At 34.1% G+C, this 23447-nt stretch overlaps 1 pseudogene; it reads right to left on the reverse strand.

Moving 5' to 3' along the window:
* Nucleotides 1-535: 535 nt before the first annotated feature.
* Nucleotides 536-23353, reverse strand: LOC143680571 (transcription termination factor 1, mitochondrial pseudogene; annotated as a pseudogene).
* Between the last annotated feature and the right edge of the window lie 94 nt (nt 23354-23447).

Below are 23447 nucleotides of genomic sequence, written 5' to 3' on the forward strand. Positions count from 1 at the left end.
TCCCTTTAGATTTGTACTGGCGTCCTGTTCTAAAGATGAATCATAATTAGATACATGAGAATAAAAAGAATAGGTTAACATTCACTACCATGAAAGGAAATACAACTACCCAAATGAATCTGTCAACTATTTGAATCTGAACAGAAACCACAGAAGCTTTCTATCTTCCCATATACTATTTCGCCTTGTCAGTCAGTCAGGAACTACCATTCCCACAAAAGCTATAGTGTGTATTATAAAATAAGATGTTACATTAACTCAAACTAGAGTAAAAGTAGCTGAGAGGAATATACTTGGGCATACTGACCATAAGTTGCTATAAATCTATAAAATAAAATGCCCAAATGATTATTTTACATATATATATATATATATATATATATATATATAGATAGATAGATAGATAGATAGATAGATACATATATATATATGTATGTATGTAGTTGAGAAATAGGACTTACCCTTTTGAAAGGCCCAAATTCAACATGAAATGATATCATTACATTATAAGACATTTTTAATTCCCCATAATATTCTATCCATTTAACTTTTTCAATTTCGCTTCATATTGTTTTTGACTCCAAGAGTAATGTTGGATGTACTCAAATTATAGCCAGCATCTATCAGTTCTTTGAGTCCACTGTTAAAAGTACTTATGCTTGAATCCAGAACCCAAGGATCTTCAATTATTTGTGAAATGATGATTTTTCTTGTATAAAACAGTCTATTTTATTATTAAACTTTTTCTCTGCCAAGAAGATCACGTCTGGATAGTTTAAAACAAACTTCTGTACCTCATGTTCAGCACTATCAGGAGAAAACAACTTCTCTTTGATATTTGTGTAGTTTCTTTTGGCATAGTCATAGGAAAGGTCTAGGATTTCAGTTCCTGGACTACATATCAGAGCAAGCAGTTCCTCATTGTCCAAGTTGAAAGTTAATTGCAAAAAATCAATGTTAGCTTTCACCCATTTGGTGCTTTGAATTAAAATGAAAGCGTTTTTAAAAATTATCTTCCTGACCAAATCTCTGGGATCATTGTGGCCCAAGGACAAACAGATGTTTTGCAAAAGTTAACCATCTGTTTATTCACATCAGTATTGTTGGAGAAGGTATGTAGTGCATTGGTTAACTAAAGACAAAGGAATTTATAGGTCAATCCAGCTGAGCAGAAGAATTTTATATTATTCTCTAAGTTTAGATTGTTATTGGACAGAAAACAGGATTCTGGAGAACGTTCCAAAATATTTACAATGTCAGATCTGATGTAATCTTTCTCCACAGATCTCATCGTTTTGAAAGACTTTCAGATGTGAGTGTAATGGCTTGTGGATATCTTGATATGATGCTTGCAATCACTTCTTTGCTAGCTCCTTTGGCCAGAAGAAATACATTCAGATCCTGTTCATTAGTTACCATGCTATTCAAACTCCAGGCTGTCTTTTCTTTGCCATGTCAATATTCTACTCCCATTATCAGTAAGTTGTTTAGAAGCTCATCATTTTCTGAAGGCTTATTGGCTACATTATCATACTTCACACTATAAAGCCTAAAAGAAACTGATTTGAAGAAGATTTCTGTTGGAAATTGGGTCATCCAACATCTTGAACCAAAGAGAAAGTTATTTCTCATCCATATGAGTTTTCTTGGGGCCAAAATGCTCAGGTAGCTCAATCCTTTTAGAAAACTCAATTGTCTTAAGGAAAAGGGACTTTACATCCTTCCAGAAAAATTCAAGAACATCTGTCTTTCCTGAACAATTGAGCCTATGCACTGTAGATGGACTCTACAGTTCTCTTACAGTTATTTCTATCAACATGTTTCATTAAGTTTTTGCTAATCATCTATCGTAACTCCTATTAACTTCAGTCTAATATATAATAACATATTTATTTAATAAAGATGGCACAAATTCGAGGTTTTATTTAAATTTGATAAAGATAAAACCACAGTGAAACTATAGGCACTTTTTCTTATCATTTTGGATGAAACATTCTTGAAAAAAATGTAAGCCAATCAGTTATATACCACTATCAAGATAATTCTTCAAGAATGACAGAATAGCTCAACATTAGAAAATCTATTAATATGAAGTATTAAATAAGCACATTACAATTATATTAATATGTCAGTAGATCAGGAAAAATAATTGAATACATTTCTAAAATATTCTTGAAGAAGAAGGGAAAAAGTTCTTTAACATAAAGGAGTCTATTACTGAAAGAACAATAGTGTAGATAATGTTTTGAATGCATTGCCATAAAATTACAAAGAGGCAAATGATACAAGAGAAAAAAATGCATAAATATTTATAAAAAAGCAAAACTTCTTTTAATTTGATGTGTTTTATTAGAATGAAAGATCACTGTAATAGTTGTAGTTTTTACTGAAATCTCCTCCTTTACTAGGAAAATATAAAAATCTCAGAAAATATTAAAATCAAATGTAATGGGGAAGCAGTTTCAGAATGGTGGAATAAGGGCATCTGGAAATCTGAACTCCATAGGAGCAGCAAAATCACTGGCAAAAACAAAAACAAGTTAAAATACACTCTGACAGAATTCTGGAAATTAACCAAAGGCTCACAACAATTTGAGGAACTTTTTTTTCAAGTAAAAGAGCTGAATATCAGGGAAAACAGCAAGATTTATGGTGTTTTAATATGTCCTATTTCCATTCTCTTCTTCCAAATCTTCTGAAGCCCTGAAAGGCATAGCTTCAGAACCATACCAGCAGAGAAAACTAGAAGCCTAGGAGACATGGGAGGAGGCAGCAGAATGGATATCCCCAGAGAATTGTCACTATTTGACCCATCTGCCAGCTTTGTATAAAAGCAAAGTTTACATGGTTTGTCTTTTTGACCTAATAGAACTTACACAGAGCAAACAGCCATGTATTTTTAGCAGCAAATTTTAACACAGCTTCCTGAGGCCATGGTGACATTTTAGGGAAAAAGAGAGGCTGACCAGAAACTTGAAAGAAAAATCTGGCAATGTGATGCTTATAGAGCGCTTTCAAATGCAGTAACACATTTCTCTGAATCAAGAAAGCAATGCATATACGCGGTTGCCCAGACGAAATTTGAAAGGGCCCTGATCTCTCACCTCTGGCTGACCCTGAAGCTCTGGGCAAGTGGGAAATGAAGGCCAAAGTGGAGTTGTAAACTATTAGAAGGTTGAAGATGTGCCCCAATAATCACGTAGTCCCATAGCAAAAAATCTCCCTGCAAAGAAAATCTCAGGGCCAGATGGTTTCACAGGGGAATTTTGTCAAACATTCCAAAAAGAACCAACACCAATCCTGCTCAAACTTTTCCAGAATATTGGGGAAAAAGGAACTCTACCTAACTCATTTTTTTGAAGCTAATATCAGTTTTATACCAAAATGGGGTAAGGATGCTATCAGAAAGGAAAATTACAGTCCAATTTCCCTAATGAAAATAGATGCAAACATTCTCAACATAATATTAGCAAACTGAATTCAATGACACATTAAAAGAATGATACACCACAACCGAATGGGGTTTTACCAGGATTTCATATAATCATATAAGTGATTATATGAAAACCTGATAGCCAGCATCATACTCAATGGGGAGAGTCTGAAAGCTTTCCCCATAAGATCAGGAATGAGATGAGATAATGATGCCTACCTGTCAGAACTATTATTCAACATTGTGCTGGAAGTTCTAGCTAGAGCAATAATAGGACAAAGAAATAAACAGTGTCCAAATTGGAAAGGAAGAAGTTAAAGTTTCATGATTTGCAGATGGCGTGATACTGTACTTGAGAGGTCCTGAGAAATCTACAAGAAAATTACTTGAGTTAATAAAGTCAGCAAGGTGGCAGGATATAAAATTAATGTGCAAAAGTCAGTAATGTTTCTATACAAAAGCATAGAAACTGAGGAGTCAGTTAAGGAAAAAAGTCCATTCAAAATAGCAACTAAAAGAAATAAGTACTTAGGCATGAACTTAAATAGGGAGCTAAAGGACTTGTACACAGAAAACTGCATAACATTACTAAACATTGAAAACTATATAACATTACTAAACATTGCTAAAAGATCTAAATAGGTGGAAAGACATTCCCTGCTCATGGAGAGGAAGGCTAAATATAGTTAAGATGTCAATTCTACCCAAATTGATCAACAGATTCAACACAGCACCAATAAAAATTCCAACAACTTACTTTGAAAATTTGGAAAAGCTAGTTACCAAATTCATCTTGAAGGGAAAGAGAACTCAAATAGCTAAAAGGAGGCTAAAAAAGAATGAAGTGGGAGGATTAACAGTCTTTGACTTTAAAAGCTATTGTAAAGCCACAGTGGTCAAAACAACATGGTACTGGCACAAAGAGAGAAGCACTGACCAATGGAATCTAATCAAGAGTGCAGAAATAGATCACCAAGAAATAGACCAACTGATTTTTGCAAGGCCCCAAATCCTCTAAACTGGGACAAAATAGTCTTTTCGATAAATGGGCATGGAAGAACTCTGTATCAATAGCCAAAAGAATGAAAGAGGATCCCTCTTACACCATGTACACAAAAATGAATTCAAAGTGGATCAAACACCTAAATATAAGACCTAGCACCATAAGGCTTCTAGAAGAAAATATAGGTAAACCTCCTCAAGGCCTAGGAATAGGAGGTAGCTTCCTAAACTTTATACCAAAAGCACAAGCACAAAAGAAAAAAAAATACACAAATGGTAACTCCTCAATATCAAACATTTAGCACCTCAGAAGACTTTGTCAAAAAGGTGAAGAGGCGGCCTGAACATGGTGGCTCAGTGGCAGAGTTCCTGCCTGCCATGCCTGAGACCCAGGTTTGATTCCTGGTGCCAGCCCATGTTAAAAATAATGTGAAGAGGCAACCAACATAATGGGAAAAATTATTTGGAAATTATATATCAGACACAGATTTGATATCCTGTATATGCAAAGAAATCATACAGTTCAACAATAGAAGAACAAACAACCCAGTTATAAGATGGGCTAAAGATATGAATAGGCATTTTTCTGAAGAGCAAATACAGATGACTCAAAAGCACAAAAAGATGTTCATTTTCATTGGCTATAAGGGAAATGCAAATCCCTTATAATGTAATGTAATGTAATATATAAAGTAATGATGTGAATGAACGTGTGGGACATTTGGTGAGGCACAATGAAATACCACCTCACCCCTATAAGAACAGCTACTATTAAACAAACAGGAAATTATAAATGTTGAAGAGTATGTGGAGAAATTAGGACACTTATGCATTGCTGGTGGGAATGCAGCCACTATGAAAGACTGGTGGTCCCTTAGAAAACTAAATATTGAGTTGCCCTATGACCCAGCAATAGAACTACTTGGCATATTCCCAGAGGAGCTGAAAGCAATGACACAAGCCAACATTTTCACACTGATGTTTTTAACAGCATTATTCATAGTCATCAAAAGATGGAAACAAACCAAATGCCCATCAACTGATGGGTGAATTAACAAAATTCCATTAACATACAATGGAATATTATGCAGCAGTAAGGTGAAATGATGTCCTGATGCACATGACAAGATGGATGAGGCTTGAGAACATAATGCTGAATGAAATGAGCCAGACACAAAAGGACAGATACTGTATGATTCCACTTTTATGACCATGGTAAAGGTAATATCAGAGGCTTATAATACAGAATACAGGGGACTCAGAGATACATAGAAGCTAGTGAAAGGTTAGCTAATGAGGTTGAATTCCAATGTAAAGGAATAGATAGAAGTGAATGCACTTCTCTAGTGGGTTTATAAGTAACGTTACCGTATTGAAGATGAACAAGACTGAAAAGGGTTGTATAGATCTATGTGTCCCACTGATTAACACTTGAAATATACATTATTTCTTGCAAGAACTACTTCAAAGGTATGATTCATTAAGTCCAGGGCAAGAGGGAGAACTGCTATTGCATACTGTGGGCTATGTTTAAAAGGAAACCCTCATTAGTATCACAGCAACACCAGGGATAAATAATGGGAGGAAGAACAAGAATTAAGGGGAGATTTAGATTTCCTATTTGGAGAGGGTGTGTGCATTGGTTATCTCTCTCTTGGGAACAACAAAATTATCTAAAATTGAGAGTGTTGATGGACTGTGGACTTTGGGCACTATGCATGATCTCTGATGAATGCAGGTGGCTCCAGGATGCACTGACTGAGAAGTAGATTGGTGAACAATGGTGAATACTTATGAATGAATGTTGTGGTACTACAAAAAAGGAATAAAGTCGTGAGGCAAGTAATGATGTGAATGAACGTGTGGGACATTTGGTGAGGCACAATAAGCCAGAAACAAAATAACAACAATCGTCTAATCACCTTTAGAAAATGCTTACAAGAGAAAAGGGGCCTAGATTGTAAACTTTTATAGCAGACACATTTAGTCCAGAGTGGTAATTATAATTTCTGGATTTTGAGAGTCTGTTATATATACTTATGTAATATAGAACTTGATATATATAAAACCTGATATTTAGAGATAAGAACAGAGCCCATCATGTTGGGATTAAAGTTATTCAGAATGGGGCGGGGAATGTTGGTGCAGTGGCAGAGGTCTCACATGCCATGGCAGAGACCTGAGTTCGATTCCCAGTGCCTGCCCATGCAAAACAAAAACAAAAAAAACAAACAAAAAAAAACAAAGTAATTCAGAACACAGAGGTAAGGAAGACAATGTCTATGTTTTAGAACACACATAATCTTTTGAGACCAAAGGAAGAAAGGTTTATTTGGTTTGGAACCAAAATTTTCTGAAGCACATATTTAACTCAACCTATCCAAACTATAAGATTGCTATGGATTGCTATGATAATTGGGGGTAGGGGTGGGGTGGAATTGTTAGGATTATCAACCTCACTGGAGACAATTAAACAAAGAATACTCTCCTAAGGATTAACAAATAATACATCAAAATAAAGAAGATTTTAAAAGAAGTATTTTTTAATTACTGGTGAGATTAATGCAGCAAACAAAAAATAATAACTCGTGTTATTATTCATGGACAAGCAGATGTGTCAAAACAAGATGAAGTAAGAAAATAAGATGTAGAGACTTAAGTAAGAAAAAGTGTAATTTTTGAAATGAAATACATTTTTAAATATCTTGACTACCATACTAGGCACAATAAAGTAGTACATTGGTGAATAGAATATTGAATAAAGAATAATTTTCTAGAACACAGCATAAAAATGAATATGGAGTAAAGTATAAAAGCAAAGCTAAAACACAATGGACAGACCAGAAGTTCCATCATTTGTCTAATAGGTGTTCTGAAGGAAACCCCAGAAGAAATAGTGCCTGCTAGGGATTCCGAAAAAAGAAATTTAAATTTTTATATTGAAAATTCTCAGTATGTATTCTGCAGAATATACAAAAATAAAAATGCACATATACATATAACAGTAAAACTCCAAAGTGCAAGGATAGATAATAGAAAAATCTAAAGTGATATCAGAAGGAAGAGCAGATTACTTAAAAAGTAACAAGATTGAGTTGGCATCAAATTTCTTGTTGGCAATGTAGGATCTGTGAAGACAGTGGACTGAAGCATTCAAAGGCAGAGGGAAATAAAACTTTGAACATCTACTCTGATACTCAACTAAAGAGTGAAGGGGAAATAAAGGCATTACGGCCAATAAAGTCTCAGTAGCTTTACACTACACACTCTCACTTGAAAAACTACTATCATTTTAATTCAAGGAAGAAGAAAATTGATCTTAGAAGGAAGGATAGAATGGCAAAGAAACAGTAATAAAAGATAATAGTAAATTATATTGATAACTATCAATAACTTAATTCATATCAGAATTATCAGTGGGGGCAGCAAAAATTCCCTGAGATGGCATTTTTAAAACCCTTTGTGTCAAGATGATAGAGGGCTGCTATTAGCATTTAGTACTTTGAATACATGGGACATTTTTGAACAAAGAGGTATTGTCCTATCCCAAATGGCTGTAATGCTATGGTTAAGAAATGCTGCTGTAAGCAATGATACTTACAATAAACAAAACCCAGCAATTTAACTTGTTTATACAAATTGTAAATAAATTTCAGTTCACACTAATATGGGAGAAGGGAGGGAATAGAGTTGTAGGCCATTGTGATGAATATATCACAAATGCTGAAGTTCATATAGTCACGTCCTACAGGATTGAAAATCTGAATTCTACCTTTCAAGCTAAACCAGCAGGGAGGTAAACAGAATAGGAGAAAAAAAAAACAAAACTTGGATCCCAACCAATACTGCTGGACCACAGAGAACACTTGATGAGAAGGAGCAATGAAACAGTTATATAATAGACATTCATGGTAAATAAATTAATATAAATGATGGTGGTGTCTAGGTGCTGGCAATATATTAGTATTTTCTTTTTTATGTTTCTCTATATTTTAATATGCCAAACATGAGATGTAAACAGAGACTTAAATAAATAAATATTAAAGCTAATTAGGAGTCTGGGTGTGGAATAATTATCTCCAAAATAATACATTTAGAACTTCCAAAAGTGATTATAAGTGGAAATGGACACAAATATATGGTAATGCTTAATGAGAAAGTTAGGAGTACATAATGGAAATTATAAAATTTTATTTAAGGACATAAAATAAGAACTACATAAATGTGCAATATTCACATTTCTAAATGAAGAGAATTAATACTTGGAAAGTGCTAATTATTCTCAAATCTATTTTAAGTTCAATGCAATTTTATTAAAAATCCCAAAAGGATTCCAGGAAGAATTAGACAATGAAGTTTCTATCTGTCTCTGCTTTTATAGCAACTCCTTCATTTTACAATAATTGTGTTTGATCTGTTTACCTAGGAGAAATTGATAAGGCCTCTCACCATTGGCAGGACTTAAAAAACCCAGGACTGTCAGTCCTGTGATTCCACCTTCCTGGCCATAGTGAAATATTCACATGACTCGAACCAGTCTATATTTAGGGTAATGCCCTGGATTTCTATATCATAAATAGCAAAAGGAGCTAATGCCTTAAATGGGGGAAAATAGAAAAATCAATCAAATCTGCATGGCATGTGAACCTAGTTCCAAAACTCATTCTTGATTTAACAAACAGTTTTACTTTGATAATATTTATTTTTAAGTTTTTAAAATTTAATATTTAAATTTAAATTTTAAAATTTTCTGATAAAAGTTTTCCATCATAGAGAGGCATGTTCAAGACTTTAATTATTGCTATGATTGATATATTAAATATTCATAGGTGGCCTTTTATATAGAAATATGAGTATACCAAAGTGATTGCAAACTTTGCAAACTGCTTATTGCTACAGGCAATACTCATTATTTGATATTTATTATAAAATAAATGTTTATATTTTTAAATATATGACAAATCTTAGAAAAATAGAATTTGATTGCGCAAAAGTGGAAAAGTTAAATCAAATCAATGGCCCTTCCATAAAATGATCTGTAGTATATGATTCAACTGAAACTATGGCATTTGACTTCACATTAGAATTCATATAAGTATGATTAAAGGTAGAGCACAGCAAAAGAATATATCATAAGCAATAAAACAAAATAAGTCTATTTGCCTTTGAGGTTCTTATGTGACTTATAGGTTGAAACATATTAGATTCATGGGGAGAAAATCCCAGGCTAGGTAGATGAAAAATGAATCTATTGAATATTTGGTAGAATTAAAAAACAATGTTGAAGCCTAAGGAAATGTCATTGAGTGAAATAACATTAACTGCCTGTGGAATAGAGCATGTTTCGCTCTGAAATGGATTTTTAGTAGACTTTTTCTCATCATTTCCGAAGGTATTAGCCAAGAGTGTAAAAAATGAAAAAGCCAGGCAGCACACACACTTACATCACTGTTCTTTCCTACTGCCCATCAAGCAAAGTTAACTGTCACTGCAGTGGGAGGATGGATTAATGTATGGCTTACTGTAGCCTGACAGTCCCATCTGTCTTCAACTGTCCTGCGAGCTTGAGGCATGTCTAATGGAAGATCGCCTAGAAATGGTGCCCCTCACTCATTCTACAAAGAACTTTTTATCCATACAGCATTTGGCCAAAGCCATGGGCCACGTCTGAATTCAATACGGAAAAAAAAAACAACAAATAAACCGGAGGATGAAGGAAAAGAACACAAGAGAGTTGTAAGCCATAATTTGATTGCGTGAGCTTTCCTTTGTGTTTCAATTTGGACATCAAATAACGTTGACTGAAATCGCATGCTGAAATCTTCTTCCTTATCTGCTGATATTTTTGAAGAAAAAAAAATAATCTCCAACTACAATAAAACCTTGATTTGAGGAGGATTCATATCTCTGTTTTTTCTTCTTTTCACCTCCCCCTTCCTTACTGATTTGTTTTTGCTTTCTGGTGAGTCTAGTCACGGTTGAAGGATCGGCTGGGACCTTTTTTTTCCATCTTTGATTTCAGCTGTTCTTGAGGATATTAGAGATGTTTTAATGAAATAACATGAAGCTAGTTTCTACATTAGCATCTTGCTACAAAACTTCACTTGCGTTGGAGACAGTGCAACCTGGGTTCATATTCCAGCATCCTGCTTTCTTGCTGCATAACAGACTTGTGTGTCTGAACTTCCTTGAATGTTTTCAGAGCTCAGAGAGTCCATACTTGTTTTGTGACCATGGGAGATGCAGTATAAAAATGCAGTCAATATAGATTATATCAGATTAAGTCATTCCTAGTAAGACTCAGTGTAATCAGTTTTTTCCACAAGTATTCATTCAATTGAAGCTATTTTTATTCTATGTGTTAGGCACTGTGGGAAAAATAAGCAAGCAAATAAACAAATGAAGAAAGCAAAATATAGTGGACCTACTTTTTAGAAGGCTAAAATCTGCTTGGCAACGTAGAATTTTGAACATGGGCCACAGATTTAGAGATTATCTTCTTTAACGTGTTTATCTAGTAGATGAGACAACTGAATTTTGAGAATATCAAAGTACACGCTCAACATCACATAATAAATGTGCTAACACTAGAAAGTAGATTCCTAAATGCCATCAGCGTTCTTTACCCTGCTGTATAGATAAGAGAGTAATAACAAGAGTGGGGATATAGGAAGGGAAAGAAAAGTACAAGCATGTTGAAAAACAATAACATATAGATAGTCTAGGGATGAATTCTTTGAACTGAGAACTAGGTAACAAGAAGATGTATGGACACGAATTGGGCAAGAGACGAAGGAAAATAATTCACAGAATGAAACATGCATAAGCTTTAGTACCAGAATGGAGATAAAATAAATTTATTTGGGAAATAGTAGCAGACCTCTATGAGTACAGCACAATCTTATCTTACATGTATGAAATGGGTTGCTAACAGACAGGAAGCAAGCCAAGCTGTGATTAGAAAGATATTGAAAGTTTAACTGGATAGCAGGTCTAAAAAATAAAACACAAATGTCATCAAATTCTTTTAAGTTAGTATTTAGTTCTGTATACTTATGTAAACATTAAGAAGAAAAATAAAATAAGAGAACTCACCCATCAATATTTATCCAAGAGAAAGCCCTTCTGAGAAACATAGTAATATAAAAAGCAGACCATAAAAGAATAGAGTAATACACTTGACTACATAAGCATTTTAAAATTTTTGTATAAATTTTAAAGTCAGTGTACAACACTAAATTCAGTTCAGAGATATAGAATGTTGGAATAATAATCATGTTTATCATAACACCAAGATAATAGGAAAAAACACACAAATTAACAACTTTCCTTGAATCCATCAGAGTAGTGAGGTCTCAGGACAAACAACTATCCCACAATTTGGGGAGAGAGGCAGGTGCCTGCAGGGAGAAAAAAGACTGGAACATTTGTTGGCCTGTGATAGACACTTTCGAATACCACATAAGCAGGTGAGAAGATTCAGCTACAATAACAAATTTCTGAAGGTGAACTGCAGACTGATGTGACAGTGCGAAGTTTCTGTGGGTCACAGACACAGGGGAATTCCTACCCTCTTCCAGGTGTTTTCTTGGGTAAACCCACCAGGAGCTATCATACACCCAGAAGCTCACATAGAAGATCACACAGAGTCCTGATATAACATCCCCTGTAGTCCTAGATGGAGGAAAGAACCTGGTCCTATCACCTATATCTCCCTGTAGTAGGCAGTGTTTTAAGAGGGTTCCCAAGATTTCCCTTTCTGCAAGTGTCCATGCTCTGAATACTTCCCAGGACTATGAATATAGTGGATTTTATTTCTATCATTAAGCTGATTTATGGCACCACAGACCATAAAATAAGGAGATATTCTGGTGGGCCTGATCAAATTACACAAACTTTTTGCATGCAGAATGTTTGCTCTATGTGGTGGTTTAAGGGGGCATCAGAGAGATGGCACACATTAGCAGGATTTGACACACTGGCTTTAAAGATGAATGGAGTCACATGACAGGGAATGCAGGTAGTTTCTAAGAGTTTAGGGCAGACACTTGCTCAGAGCCAGCAAGGAAAGGCAGATCTCAGCCCTACAATCACAAGCATCTGAATTCTGTCAGTAATGAGAATGTATGTGGAAGGGGATTTATACCCAGAACCTCCAAAAAGAACTATCTTGCTGATTTCTTTGGATTTCAGCATGCAATAATTGAGTAAACACCCCAGTGACATGATGCCAGACTTCTGTGAGAGATTAGAGAAGATAATACAGATATAATGCAAAAAAACTGAAAGATAATAATTTGTTTATTTAGGCTACTAAGTCTGTGATAAATTGTTACAGCAAAAGCAGAACACATTCACTCCGCAGTGGAACGAAAGTTTTAATTTAAAGGGGAAAGGACAACAAAACTGTAGGCTGTGGGTACTGATGGAGCCCTACGTCATCTAAGGGAAGGAGGTGGGGCAACAAACAAAAGAAAAATCAAAACGACAGCCAGCCAACTTAGTGCCCAAGAGGGACAGGAATAACTGCTAAGTCCAGTATTACATCTGGAGGAGGGGCGGGATCATTAGTGAAGATCGTTTCCCTAAGATACAGGTTTACAGCGTCTGCCTACATCAAAGGCTTACTTGAAAGCTCAGACAATGTACCCCTTTCTACCCCCACCATGCTAGCAAAATACTATACACCATAAAAACAAGATCATAAAAGGAATTTGAAATCTCTGTTTAACTTAGTGTAATGTTAGCAACAACAAACTTCAAACCAAGTTCAGCTCTTGATAAATTGGCACAAGCCCCCACAGTAAAGTCACAGTAGAAAAAGTGTGCTCATATCCAAGCAAAAGCACTTACCTTACTCTCTACTATCCTAGACACAAGGATTTCAACAAGTTAAGCAGTAAACAAAGGCCTCAAGCACATTATTGGAAAATTGATTATGCAAATTAAAAATTTCATTTTAACCGTAGCTGTTGTGAAATCTTTAGAACTGTCACAGCCACGTGAAATATCTTTATGCTTAGAAGGAGGTCAATAGGATGTGGATATTATTATCAGATAACTCATTTTCATTAATTGAGTTATGCATACTTGTTTATTTCAAGGTGAAAGGCAAAGCAGATCTTGTGATAACTCAAGTCTGTAAACTTTAAAAGGTATTTTGTTCAGTATGAGCTAATTTAAAGACAGATTCTAAAGAAAACCAATCACTAACAAGCACTATAGAGAATCACAAAAAATTTAGAGAAAAATCAGTTTAGCTCTGTGAAGAATAAAACCCACCAAGTTATTCTAAAACTAAAAGTCCACTATCAGGGAAACAAAAAATGTGGTCGATGTTAGCTTCAGAAAGGCTTTAATTCAGTACCATTTTATACTCTTTACCAGGGCAATAGGGTTTAGATTAGAATTTGAAGCGGATAACTTCACCAGTTGAGATTCATGTGCAAAATATCTGAGTTGTGGAACATATAAAAATCTACTTTTATTGTTTTGAGATACACATTGTAATTAAAAAAAAAACTTTTAAAATGTTTGGCAAAAAAACTAACTTTGAGGACTTACATTTAAGGAATAAGCTAAGCACCTGTTCTAGTTTGTTAGCTGCCGGAATGCAATATACCAGAAACAGAATGGCGTTTAAAAGGGGGAATTTAATGAGTTGCTAGTTTACAGTTCTAAGGCCAAGAAAATGTCCCAATTAAAACAAGTCTATAGAAATGTCCAATCAAAGGCATCCAGGGAAAGATACCTTGGTTCAAGAAGGCCGATGAAGTTCAGGGTTTCTCTCTCAAGTGAGACAGCACATGGCAAACACAGTCAGGGCTTCTCTCTCAGCTGGAAGGGCACAAGGCGAATACGGCGTCATCTGCTAGTTTTCTTTCCTGGCTTCTGGTTTCATGAAGCTCCATGTGAGGCACTTTCCTTCTTCATCTCCAAAGGTTGCTGGCATCTCATGGCTACATCGTTCTGCTCTCTCTGAATCTCTCATTCTCCAAAATATTTCCTCCTTTATAGGACTCCAATAAACCAGTCAAGACCCACCCAAATGGGTGGAGACATATCATCCCCTAATCCAGTTTAACAACCATTCTTGACTAAATCACATCAACCAGGGAGATGATCTCATTAGCGTTTCAAATATACAGTATTGAATAGGGATTATTCTACCTTTATGAAATGGGATTTATATCAAAACATGGCTATTTTTAGGGGGCATACTTCCTTTCAAACCAGCACAGCACCATATAAGGAAAACAGTACATTTGCAAGAAGGCCAACACAAGGTAGAGCTAATTTTCCCAGGCTGAAAGAAAAGCATTGTGCAGGTCAGGAGACAAAAAGACATGCCAGCCTGCTCTGATGCAGGTGTTGGGGTTGCCAGCAAAAGCACAACTCACACAGGATTTGATGGAAAGAAATCTTACTCAAACAGAGAGGAGATAGAGCAAGGTCAGCTTCACTAGTGGGGTTTGGTTACCCAAAACCTTTGCATCTCAATGGATGCCAGATGCAGGAAGATGTTCTATGCAGAGCACCCCTCTCTTGTGTCCATGTGCTGTTGTAGTGGAGGAACCCAGCAACCTTCCCACCAGAAACAAATATAACACCAGGATGTGAGCTGGATGTTGTAAAATATATCCGCTAGAATCTTAGTGTCTCCAGTTAATATTCATATATGTTTAGACAATAGGGAAAGCCCGGCATTGGCAGTTCCTTAATTAGGGACTAGGGGATTGGGTTTTATTCCTTCAGGCTAACATAACTGGTCCTGAGCACAGTTGTGTTTCTGGGTTCAAGGGAAAGGCAGCAGGCTACACTACGAGTGCCCCCTACTGCACTTAAGAAGTATAATTAAGAAAATTTAAATGAATTGAAATAAAATAGCACTAAAAGCGCTTTTAATCTAGTAAAAATAGGCTGTACCTTTTTGAAAAAAAATTAAAATCAAACTTTTATTTCTGTGCATATTTTATCAGACAGCTTGAAGAGATTGTTAAGGTTGGCGTATTTTGATAATTTTCATATAGCACTCATGTAATTAAAATATTAGTTAAAAGGAAAAATGTAAAATGTTTGAATTTTAAAACTGTTCAGAAAATATATATTCCAATATGTGGTTATAGAGTGGTGAGCAAAAGGGGAAACTATTTTGGGGGGTTTTTGGAAATACTTTGCACAAGAGTAACTTTAAAATATAAAAATAAAATTGGAGTGAGCAACTTTTGTGGGTATGCATTAATTACGCTTTAAGAATCAAACAAATATAAATAATAGCAGATCTTACTTTTTTAGGTTATATATTACAATAGTTACGTGGAAAACTTGTTCATAAATTACTGATAAATATTCCATTTTAATTTGCCTTATCCATATTTCCTAATGGATGTGGTTCTTCTTAAAAGCAGGAATGGAGCTAAACTTACACTTCATAAACGTAATCTTTCAACATTAAACTGTGAGGTTCATATAGTCACTGAAATTCTGGCAAAATAAAGAAATTCTTACTTTTCTTTCTTCACTTCAGATTTTATTATAAATCATCAAATTAGTATGTGCCCCTTTTAATGGAAATTTTTACAGAGAGTTAAGACTGGCCTATGGTTTTATTTTTCATATTCTGTTTTAATTAAGGAGAGACTTAAAATTCAGAGTTTTTATATAGTCATACCTAATACAAAACTAATACTGCATAGTAATATAAAAGAGACTCTCTTATGACTACAGAAAGGCAGAGCTATGCTTAAGGTTGCAAAGAAGAAAGAAAAATATGTGATTTCCTTACATGATTTATGCATAACTTTGCCTGGAGAAAAAACGTTGTGAAAATGCAATTTGAAAGTCAGTTTAAGCCTTTTGAATCTATAATTGTGTATTTGTCTTTTTAATTTTTTTATTATGAGAAGGCATATGAATAATATTGATGTTGGACAGAAAATTATACTTTCCATTTGATAACAGGGGTAATTCCTTTGTATTTATCAGAGACCCAGTGTTATGTAATTGTGAACGAGCAGGTTGCAGCACTGGAAATGAAAAATCTTTACACAGTAGAGGGAAAGGTAACAAATAAATTTTGTGCTCTCATTGTAGGAATGCTTCCTATGATATTAATTAGCTATCTGTAAACAGGGGCGCATGATGGAGTAAATAATTTTTATCAGAAACTCAGAAAATGATTTTTCTTTCCTTCAGAGCTTTCTCTAGTCCCTCTTAGCCACATAAATTCACCTTCTACTCTAGAACTCTAACCTAACTTTTGATTTTGTGCATAGCATTCTTCACCACCTAGTCTGTGCTCTGTGTTTTTAACCCTGTGTATTTCTGGGCAATGAGATCCTCATTTACAAAACATTTCAGTACAGACATCTTTTCCAGAAACATGCACAGTAGTAGTTCCTCACCTAGCCTGTGATTGACACAAACACTCCAGACTACGTGTTGTTCCATTTCCTTACTTATCACACTAGCGTGTGACCTTTCTTTAATATTTTATCTTTTACTCAAAGACTTGGTCTTTGAAAGAGCATCATTTTATGCTTTTCTTCAGATACAATTCCTAAGATATATATACCAAACTTTATTTGATGTCATATGCAGAATATCTGATGCTTACTTACCTCCATAAAAAATTTGAAGAAAAGGGCTATGTATATACATACATATAAGCTAAATGTGCTATATATATATATGCATGCATATTTTATATATACACACACATACTCACACTTTCACACGTAGAGCCCAGAGAGAGAGAGAGAGGCAGGGTGAGAGGAGGGAGGGATTCATTAGATCTTATCTCTAAATAATGCTTAAAAATGTATTTTCTCAGTTAGTTGAAAGAAAATGATATTGAACAAGAGATTTTTATTTATTGTAATATTTCAAACAGGAGCACAGATATTGCAGAAGCAAATCAATCAGAACTTCAATCTTGGGTGGACTATGAGTATCATGACAGAGCTGGCTAACTTTTGCTCAACTAGATGGAAAAGATGAACCCTTCAGAATCAAATTTTCAATTGAACAATCTCCTGGTTTACTAATGTGCTCTCTGAGGAGTCTTGAAGCTTTAGCATAATTATCATGATGAGCTCTGCAAATCTGGATCTGGAATGAGCAAGTGGAATTATCTCTTAAAATGGATGTTGCTGACAAATATTCTCTTCAGTCCAGTCTTAGCAGTTCCATTAGACCCCTATTTCTCCTGAAGAAATTGAGTGTTGTATGTGCAATGAGGGGTAAAAGTACAGAGTAGGAGGACTCTGTAATATACATGGAATGACATACACATTTCATGTGGCACTTACATCTTCAGTACACTCACTCTTTTTATATAACAAATTTAACTAAACAACTAGTAGTTTGCTAGACAGAGTCACTGTGCTCCACAAAAGATCCATGCACCAAAGCTTACTTAGAAATAACCTTAAAATATGGAATTCAGAGAGAATTTATGCATAGATATTTTTTGGACTGGGAAATTTTCTTCAATGATTTACTAAGGTGTGATGCAAGTTGGTGCAGTGCAGCAAATATCAGATCATGCAAACATTTTGAGATATAGTAAAATCTTTTACTACTGTATTTTTAGTTTATTAGATTTAAATTTTAAAAACATCACAAGACATTGTTTCCAGCCTACTTTACTCTGTAGTTCTTCAAATGATTTGCCTTGTGAGGACCCCGATTTCCATGACCCATGTATTCCTTTCAACATTCTATCAAATAATTATGATGAGTAACAGTGATATATTCATCTTGGCAGAACAATGATGCCTATTATTTCTCAGGTAAGAGGCATGAGAAATGTTGTCTATAGCATACTGCCATCTGCTGAGAAGGCTCATTCTGCTATAGCAGTGACAAAAAGAAAACATTTGCACCAGGATTGGGATGCTGTAAAATCCCCCATTCCATCAATGGTGTCAAAGGGAGATTTCTTTCTAGGCTGGATATAACCTAATACTAAAAACTCATATATTCAGCATAGGAACCAAGAGCTATCCTCCTGGTAGTGACATATTTTTATGAATTGCTTTCATGTGGCAATAGTGGGATCAATACATTATATAATGCCGAATTTTTTGGCTACATTGTGAGGGAAAGAAGCCATTGTGAGGGAAAGAAGCCAGTAAAGAAGTCTTTACTGTCAGCATTTTTGTTTTTCTAAAGATCGGGGAGAAATCCAAAATCTATCCCTTTCCTAGGAATTTAAGAGTCACCATTTTAAAAAGTCAATGTAAATTTCAAGTGTCAAATTGTAATCTTCCTTCTCTAGAAATATACATTTAAATTTTCTATCACATTAAATGTGCTGGTAAAATGTCTGTCATTAAAAAGCATATATTCTTATCTACTATCATTAAAGAAAATGCATATTTTTCTAGATATTTGAAATTTTAATATACTGTGTGTAAAGCCAATCAAATTCCAGAGTCCTCACGTGAAATCATTTGTGTTTTACAAACCACTTTTAACTTCTACTTAGCTCCAGCCTCTCAGGAAAATTATTATTATTTTTTACCTAATTGACTAATCTTTCGCTGTTTCTTTTTATAATTAGATTATTGAAAATGACATGTGCCCATTTTCTATCTTAAATTATGAAAATATAACAATAAATATTATTTTCTGTTTTGAAAGAAATATAGGTCTACACTTTCAATCTTGGGGTAAATGTAGAGATGACTTTTTTTTCTTTCTATCTTGTAGGAGTCTTATTGTCTTGTTTCTTTATTATCTGTTGTTATAAAGTGATTTTCCTATGGTATTCTTTTACCATTAGTATGAATAATTTTCTAATTCATGTTTTGAAGAACTTTACTTCATTATCTTTCCCATTTGAGTATCTCTAAAGCATTGTGAAATTTTTCCTTGTCTCCAGATGATTTCATTAAATAAGGAAATAATACTATAGGAGTAGCTTATCCCAGCAAATGTCTGTTTCAATATTGTTTCCACCTAAATGAATATTCATTGCAATATATGTCATATTCCTGAAACTTATATGTTCACTGCTTGAAAGTAGTCTACTGTTGTGATGAGCCATACTAATTAAATATGTTTTTATTAGAACTTCAAAATTCAAATTGATTCAGAATATTATGATTCAGAATATCTTAGTGAATGAAATAGATCTTAGTAAAGAAATTAAGGAACATATCATTTTATATATGCCAATATTTATTATGAGACACATTCATTTGGATTTTTTTGTTAGAGTAAATAAATATGTAAATCAAGGACATGCCAGACATAGTCAGATGTACATGTAGATTTAGAGCAATATTTGATTTTTAGCATGGTAATTTATTTCTTGTATTTTTAAATTCTACTTGATTCTCTTAATTGTGTAAAGAATAATTATCAAATAAATCAGTTGACTCAGATCCAAAATCTCTTGTCATTGTTTGTTAAATTATATCTTTTCTCTATAAAGAATAAGTATAGAGAAGATATATAAAATAAAGTTATTTATCTATGTATGAATATATGTATATGTGGTGTGCGTATGTAAGTGTGTATGTGACTATACTTAAAGAGAGAGAGAGGTAGTTAAATTGGGGTATTTAAAAAGTAACTACAGAAAATGAAGAAGAGAAGAATACAGCTGCAGGTTAACAAGCAGTGAAGAGAATAAGGTAACACCTGAATCATTTTGCTACTTCTTTTAGCCTAACATCTGACACTTAATAGGCACTCAATAATATTGGTTGAATACGTGAATAAGATTGAATTTGTGAAGCAAAATATAATTTGATTAGATGGGCATACCTAACTTATCTAAATGAATTCAGCATGGTTAGTAAACACCATCCCAACTCTTGAGAAAATTAACAGATGCAATATTGAGCTTTAGTTAATATTTCTTGAGGAGTCAAGGAAAATGTATCATAATCGTCACAAAAGGAAAACAAATGCACAGAAACCATATCCAAAATTGTTTGATAATAATTTAAATGGTCTTGAGGACTTAGGAAGGAAAGTAATCTTAAAAAAAAATTATTTTAAAATGCCATCTAACTTACAAGACAGTTACAAAAATAATGCAAAATCTCATATGAGAACTCCAACACATTCCTTATTTCCCTCAGATACCCAGATCTACTAGTTTTAACATATGCCACATTTTCCATATTATTTTAGCTAATTATTCATCACTCTATCAATCCCTCTATCTATCTAACCATCTATCTATTTATCTATCTGTCCATGTATTTATCAATCCATTCTCTGGACACTTGAGTATTGTTTGTATACATCATGTTCCTTGAACCTTCAATATTCTCATGCACATTTCTTAAGAACAAGGATATTCACTTACGTATCAACCTCAAGTGCAGTTATAAAGTTCAAGAAATTTAACATTGATATAAATGTATGGTCTATATTCCATTTTTTCATACATGCCCAAAATGTCTTTTGAGCCTTTTCTCCTTCCTTGTTCAATCCGAGTACATGTCCAGGATCATGTATTGCCTTTAATTGTCATTGTCTATTTTGTTCCTCTTTGTTTTTTTTCTTTTTGTAAATTGTGAGAGCATATATACAACATAAAATTTCTCATCTCAACCACTCCCCAAGTGTAGCATTCAGTAGGATTAATCACATTTACTATTCTGTGTTATCCTCACCAACTTCTGCGACAAAAACTTTCCCATCTCCCTCAAAAGAAACTCTACACCTATTTTACATTAGTCCTCATTTCCTCTGCCCTCCCCTCCAAAATTTTTATGCCAATTTCTCTCTCTATGAGCAAGTATGGTCTCTGATATCTCCTTTGTAATTACTATGGGGCTTAAATTTAACATCTTAAATTTGTAATAATCTTGATTGCTTTGATACCAACTGTGGTAGGGATTGGAGCTATATACCCCAGAGAAATATGTTCTTAAACTTAATTTATTACTGTAGATATAAACCCATTGTACATAGAATCCTTTGATGAAGCTACTTCAGTTAAGTGTGGCCCATCAGAATTAGGATGGCTCTTAATCCAATTACTGGAATCCCAATAAGTAGAATGAAATTCAGGTGAAAAGAGAGAAAAAGCTAGGGGAAAAAACTGGAAGTCAACAGAACAGAGAACTCAGGGGATGCCACCATGTGTGTATAGCTATGTGACAGACAGAAAAGCCAATGACCAAGAACTCCACAGTCTTGTAGGTGAACGCATTGCCTTGATGACGCCTTGACTTTGGTCTCTTCTTAGCTTCAAAACCCTGAGACAAAAGTTCCTGTTTTAAGTCATCCAATTGCATTGCATTTGTTTTACCAGCTAGGAAACCAAAACCCCAATTTATCTTCAATAGTAAACACAGTTTATGTTCCTATAGCCTTCGATCACCCCATTGTTATATAGTTCTTGTCACATATTACATGTTTATATGATCTGAATCCAAAGCCACTGATTTCTCATTACATTTTATGCATTTGCCTTTTAGATCCTATAGGTAGTAAAACGTGGACTTACAAGCTAAAAATGCAATAATACGGGTGCATATTTACCCTAGTCTTTACTCTTACTGGAGGTCTTTATTTCTTTATGCAACTTTGGTCTATTATATATTATTTTCCCTCTTGTTCTGCAGACCTATCTTTAGCATCACTTTTTGGGCGTCTAATGGTGATGAACTCCTTCAGCTTTTGTTTATCTGGGAATGTGTTACTCTCTTCCTCTTCTTCAAAACAGAATCTTGCTAGATATAGAATTATATTTCTTTTTAGGTGGGGTCTATTTTTTTCCTGTAGCTGCCTTCAACATTTTATCTTTGGTTTTGGTTTTCTTTAGGTTGAATGTGTTATGCTTTGGTGTAAATTTTTGGTATTTATCTTGTTTTGTATTCCTTGAGTTTCCGGTATCTAAGGTTTATTTTTTGTAATTAATTTGGAAAGTTCTCTGGCAAAAAGTAGAAAACTGAAGAAAAGAATATTTGAAATAATAATGGGTGAGAATTTTCCAAAATTATTGACAGACACCAAATCACAGATACAGAAAGCTCAAAGATCGCCAAGAAAGATAAATACCATAAAACTAAGACAAAATTAAAATCTTAAATGAAGCTAGGGTAGTGGTAGGGGTGGAACACCTTAGTTACAGAGAAGAATAAAAATTATATCAGACTTCTTTTAGAAATAATACAAGAAAGAAAGGAGTGCAATGATATATTGAAAGTCTTCAAAGAAAAAGACTCAGCCCCATTAGAATTCTCTATCCAGTGAAATTACTCTTCAAAAGTGAAAAGACTCTCTCAATAAAAAATTGAGAGAATTTGTTTCCATTAGAACTGCCTTGCAAGAAGTGTTATGAAGTTCTTCAGAGAGAAGGAAAATGATATAGATGGGGAAACCAGCTCTACATAAAGAAAGGAAGAGCATTTGACAAGGAATAAATGAAGGTAAAATAAATTATGTTTATTTTCAAAATAACACAACAACAACAATATACTGGGTGTTCTGTAGTTTATGGATGAGTGAAATATATCACAGCAATGTTATAAAGAGATGGAAAGGAGGAATAGAAAATATTCTGTCAGATGGTACCTGTGCTGCCCATGAAATGGTAAAGTATTATTTGGAAAGCGACTTAGATTAGTTGTAAATATTTATTGCAAACTTCATAGCACCCACTAAATTGTTTTTTTTAAAAAAAGAAGTATAAATGATATGCAGGAGGGGAGAGAAATTGGAATTATATAAAATGGTCAATTAAAACCAGAGAAGATAAAAAATTAGGAAAGAGAGAAAGCAAGAAGGAAAGAAAGAAGGGAACAATAAGAAAGCAGGTAAAAGTATTTTAGATATTAATTAAATTATATCAAGAATTATTGAAATTTGAGTAAACTAAATACATTAATTAAAACACAAAGACCAGATGGGGAATGGTGGCTCAGTGGCAGAGTTCTCACCTGCCATGTCGGAAACCCGGGTTTCATTCCAATGCCTGCTCATGTTAAAGAAAAAAAAAAAAAATGACTACGAGAGTCGATAAAAAACAAGACCCAAATAT

This window comes from Tamandua tetradactyla, chromosome 4 (genome assembly GCF_023851605.1).
Source record: "Tamandua tetradactyla isolate mTamTet1 chromosome 4, mTamTet1.pri, whole genome shotgun sequence".
Taxonomy (NCBI): Eukaryota; Metazoa; Chordata; class Mammalia; order Pilosa; family Myrmecophagidae; genus Tamandua; species Tamandua tetradactyla.